The sequence below is a fragment of the Epinephelus lanceolatus genome, chromosome 16 (genome assembly GCF_041903045.1).
Source record: "Epinephelus lanceolatus isolate andai-2023 chromosome 16, ASM4190304v1, whole genome shotgun sequence".
In the NCBI taxonomy this organism is placed as follows: Eukaryota; Metazoa; Chordata; class Actinopteri; order Perciformes; family Serranidae; genus Epinephelus; species Epinephelus lanceolatus.
Window position 1 is genome coordinate 20,122,964 of NC_135749.1, and position 6,038 is coordinate 20,129,001.

Below are 6,038 nucleotides of genomic sequence, written 5' to 3' on the forward strand. Positions count from 1 at the left end.
ACTGAAAACACATGAGATAGTTTCGGTAAAACTGGGCCCAGGAGTTTAATTTGCTCTATATATCAGGCAAATCATTGTGACAGATCTAATTGATCAAAGCTGTAATTCCTCCCTGCTAGTGCTCATTAACTTAACAGAACAAGCAGTTTGATATGACAGGACTTGTATGGTTTCTGACAGAAAAGCTTCGTTTTTTCCACTTTAATGTCCGTATTCCTTCTTTTTAATGTTAAGTCTGATACTTCATAAAGGACAAGATAAGATGTCTGAATAATGCTGGTCACATAAATCACATCAGTGTCTAAAGTAAGCCAGACAGCGATTTACAAGCATTTTGAATATGTTTGAGCCGGTCAGGAAGCCATTATAAAAGGTGTTATTTCTGTTCCTGGTAAATAACAGAAAATTGTTAAAGCTCCAGTCTCGAGCGTCACAGAGAACAATACCGCTGTGTTGATCCCTCTGGGACTTGAAATAGTGTTTCCTATATTTATTCTCTCAGGGTACAATCGCAGAGCAACAGAGTCACCCTGTGCACCACTCAGTGCTTGACTAGCGCTGCACCTTTGACCCCTCACATACTGAACATCTCCTCTGCACAGCGTCCAGTAGCTTTCGGCCATCGTCAGTGGTCTGTGTTACATAAAAGCCTCCTGTAGAACAAAAATAATGTAAACGTTTAGTCACCCATGGGTCAAGGGTAAAAATCACACCATTGAAACACGATGAGTAGCTTTCACATTAATGCTATTATTAGTTTGTTTTTCAGCCGCAGTATGGCACTCTTGATTTTCACACTTCAGCCGGGAACATGATTGATGACGGTGATGGTGTCATGACTGACAGGTGAAGCCAACCTTGAGTTCCTTTTGGAGTTTCAGGTACAAATCCTGCTGAGTCTGCCTTCATATCAGTTTAGCCCTCAGCAGATGGTTCAGGCAGAAATTTTTACCTTTTGAAGGAAAGCTCCCAAAATTCAGATTTGACGTTGCTGCCAAAAGGATCATGTTGCACTCAAGCGGATTTTCTCCTGCTGTTCCTGTAATGTCCTGATGACGTTGAGCAGAGCATCTAGCTGCGCAGTCAACCATGTCTTTGTTCTGTTACAAGTAACCAGGCTGCAAAAAGCTCAAGCTTTATTAGATGTTCGGGTCTTTCATTAAGGGGAAAAAAAAAAGAAAATGCATTTTGCATGATCTCATGTGGACCCCCCTGGCCTCTGCTAATGCACTCGCTTCAAATATCCCGGACACTCAGGTTGTTTCGGTGGTTGATGGAAAAAATAATCTGATAGAAAAAAAAACTTCAAATAAAACCAAAACATCCAGAATGAACCAAGATGGTTAAATTTAGAGGCAAAATGATATGTTTATGGTCTGATTACTCTTGTTTGCAGAAATGTAACAGCCAACAGTTTTGATGATAAGTCATTTTTTTCAAGCACAAAAAACAAGACTGATTTTAAATAATATAAAGATAAACTTTATTTATAAAGCACCTTTTATACAAGAAATGCAGCACAGAGCGCTTCACATAATGAACATAAAACAAACAAGGCAATTCAACATAAAAGGACATTTAAAAACACTTTAAAACAAGAATTAACAGATTAAAAAAAATAGTTTAAAGTAGTGGTGATTTTAGATCCTATTAATCGAAATCTCAAAGTGTTACTCCTTGTGACACATTTTAGGCCTTCTGACATCATTAACAATCAAAGCCTATAATTCCCAGCGGGCACAGCACTCACCAACAGACATTGATTAACCAAATTAAGCGTCTTTCAGATCCCCCAGAACGTCTTCCCAAGAGTTAACCTCACTGCAGGTATTTTTCTGAGATTTGCTGCTTTTCTTTGTTATCTCTCAGAAAACTGAAGATCTTTGTCTGTTTTTTTTACCATTGGTGGAGAAAACAAGCAATTAAAGGACGTTGAATTGCAGTGAAGGTAATTGTAATTGGCATGTTTTTTTTAAGATCAAACGATTACCTGAAAAATAATATGCATTTTTTTTTTAAATTATTGATTAATTGCATGAGTCAATTGAATGCCAAACTTTCCCTGCTTCCACCCTGTAAATTCTGATGATGTGCTGGATTTTCTGGGGGGTATTTTGTTTCATTGTGAACTGAATATCTTTAGTTTTTTGACTGTTGGTTGTATAAAACAAGATATTTTAAGGAGTAAATACGTACGTAAGTAAAGTAAAGTTTATTTGTATAGCACCTTTCACAGATACAGAATCACAAAGTGCTTAACATTAAAAATAATTGCACAATATAATCTATAAGAGACAAGTAGCAATGAAACACAGCACAGGACTGAAATAAAACACAGCAGCAAATAATGACAGAGACAAAAAACAGTTTATTAGCTATTTGAATAGGCTAACCAAAAGCCTGTCCGAATGAAAATGTTTCAAGCTTTTTCATAAAGAATATGACACGAGGGTCCAGGGTATTGCAATGATAAGGGAAGAGTATTTTAAAAAATTGGGGGCAACAGTTTGAAAGGCAGTAACCTTGAGTTTTATAGTGGATTCAATTTTGAGATTTTGGGCTAGTTTACTCCTTGAATATGTATTCTTTCAAACTGCTATAGAGAAAACATTCAAATTATACATTTAGACATTTATTTTATTACATTTTGTCTACTTGTATTATGTTATTATGTAAATCTTTGAATGCCGTTTTCTCAAAATGAGTTTTTTGTCATACTCCAAGTCAAACATCTCAGCCTCTGTAGCACCTATGTACACCAAACTTTCCAGTTATACACCTAGCTATATTCTGAAGATATTTACAGAGGGATTTGTTAATAAATCATTCCTAGCCTGATTTCTGTGACATTTAATTCCCTAAATTATGGCGAAAATTGATTTTTTTTTAAGGCTATGGACAGTATATTTTGATTTTCTAGGTAATAAAAGCAGATATCCTTAAATCCCTCTGTAATTGTTTTCATCTTATATGTTAACAAAATGCAAAAATTATTTTGCACCTGGCTTTATCAGATGTTCAGATTTATCTTCTCAAAATATATGCAAATTAGTGCATATTTAATGAGATAATGCCTACTTTGCATATTTAACAATTTTAAAAAAACCCTTGTAATACATTTTTTTTCATACTGTTGTAAGTAATCAACTAAGGAAGTTTCATGATGATATCTATTATTTCAAAATTTTACCCTATTCACCTGTAGTGTCTCACCTTAAGAGCAGAGCAGCTGCATTTTGGACAGTTTGGTGACAGTTTTGGGAAGCATGATTCAAATAAGTAGAAAGAGCATTTCAATAATCTAAATGAGAAGAAACAAAAGTGTGAAGAATCATCTCCATTTCATTTTAACATGCTCTATTAACTGTTTTCTAACATTTTTGAGACCAATCGAACAGATTAATCAATAATAAAACATAAGCATTAGGTACAGTCTTAGAAAGATTCATATATTTCCTGACATAATCCATTCTCAAACTGCTTAAGCTTTGTGTTCAATGTGTTAATGAATACCCAACACACTGTCACTGAGGACCTTTTCAAACGCTGTCACTTTGCACATGTGTAGGTGAACAATAATTGCTATTAATTATGACACCGATCCCCTAAAAGGAATAAATTAATCCATTATACAACAGCCACTCACACAGATATGAATATTGATTTTTAGGTCATCATAAATGCCACAGCGAGGACTGTACCTCCAGTGTCGAGGCCAAATTTTCTGTGAGAATCCAGGGCTGCATTCAGCGCCAACGAAACATAGCAAAGTGTTTATTTAAATGGAAACGGTGGTGCGTTGAGTACCAGGTTGTGTAACGCAATGCACTACCTTTTAATAAGGTAATTAGTTTAATTACATTTAATTCAAAGAGGCTTCATTGGCATTGGAAACATACAGTTTGTTTGGATTGCCAAAGCAAATGTGAAATAAAAACAAAAATGCTGTGTACAATAAATAAAGATCCACTAGAATTTGGTTTATGAGAGAAAACCTCAAAGCCAGTTGCACACCTTTTAAAGAAGACGTGTCATTCAACCATTTTCAGATTGGTCCTCCCCCAGGCTGCTCAGTTGACACCAGGGGTAAAAATCAAATTTACTCCACTTCCCATGCAGTGAGCTGGTCTCTGTCATGATGTGAACAGTGGTGGCGAAGTGAAGAACAGAGGCGGATCGGCTATCTGGAAGTTTTCCTGGTGGGCTGTCCAACAACCGACCTGGCTTGCTCTGTATTTGTCATATGCTGAGTTGACAGTGACAGACTGATTGTGCTGTGTATTAATCATGACAGTCTGCCAACCAAATTAACATTGAATGACAGAAGACCAGACAAAGAAAATCCTCCTCAGACTGACGTGACCAAACGCCACAAATGGATTCTTTTTTTTTTGGGGGGGTAGCAGAATGAACAAGTATTAGTTATGCTAACAGCAGCCATGGTGTGCTGCTCTGGCAGTTTAACAAGCAGTTTTAGGACAACAAAATGAGTCCAGATTTGGATGAAAGGCCCGTGGAAGGATGGCTAAAAAAAGGAGTGGTGGGCGTATAGCAAAGACACATTGTCTCAAATGATTTCAGCAGCCTTTTTATGGTTAATATATATAATTTAGCACGTTTGTTTAATATCAACAGCACATTGTTGTCACATTCTTTCACTGTAACACCCTAAGTCAGACTGTATTTAGCAAATTCTCCACTTCTTGAGGTTACAGATTACAAAGAAAATGTTGCACAAAGCCATGTCTAAAAGATTTGAATTGTCATGGTGTCACTTTACACCAGCAGCAACAGCAGGAGCGAGATTGAAGAAAAGGCATTTATTTTATCATGCCTTTTCAATTCTATCAATTCTTGTTCTTTGAAAGCAACTGCTGCCCACACACTGTGCCACTTGCTTTGGTGAAGAAGAAGAAGAAGAAGAAGAAAAAAAAATGACCACATTAATTCAAAAATAACAAGTTATCCCTTAAAGTGATGACGATGAATTCAGTGTCAGGCTGAAGCCAACGTCTCCGGTGGATAGATGGATGTAACGTATGCCGTCAAAATATTTAGCCAGTAGTATTTTAGAAGCATGACATTGAAAGCATATCTCATGTCATCTGCAACAACGGAATACTGAAAGCATTGTCTCCCACATACTGCACAGTGCATATGGTACCAATTGAACAGTTTTCAGAATCGGAAGAGAGGGAACTGCATTATCACTCGTTCTAGTGTGGTAGTTGCCATGGAGACGAGTGTAGGTGGTGTACTGTGCTGTACTCTGTGCTGTACTCCTTCCCTTGTCCTCTCCCCTCTTCTGTTGCCCACCCTCTCTGTTCTGCTATCTGCAACATCCGCGCAACTTTCATTCCTTCACATTTGCTCAAATCCTCCTGCTCGCTTTGGATTCTGCAGGATTTGCATTGAGCACATTTTCAGTTTGAAGCCACGCTGGCATTAAATGTGTAGGCTGTAATTTAGCCCCCTCAAAATCAACAAACAGAAAGTTAAACTGGGTTAAGAGCATTTTAGGCTCTGCTCTTTGTGGATTCAAAAGGGTTCAGGAGTATCATATTACTCATGTTTTATGACGTTATTGCCAGGTTAATGTAGCATCATATTCTATGACTGATGGGCTCTGTTCTGCTCAGATCCCTCAAATCCTTCATAGATTTATTTATTCCATAAATTAGTTTCTTGCTGACCATCCAAGTTCTTGTGTATGCTTTGTCAATTGCTTCTTTTTGCAGACCAGTTATTCTTTTATCAGTTGCCATGGAGATGTATTTGTTTCTGTGTGTGTGTGTGTATGTGTGTGTGTGAGGGTTGAGGGTGAGTGAAGGAGTGAGGATGTTTCATTTCCAGTTTATGGTTTCAGTGTATTTTTGAAGACAGCGTGTGCTGCCCAGTGTCCCAAGTTACTGCTGGCGGTGATGTTTGCATCTCCCCCGTCATATCTGTTCTTGCTTCCCATACTCGTCTTGTTTAGGTGCAGCTCGATCACACTTTTAAATCTCAATAAACTAATCACAGTAAAAACCTGAACAGTC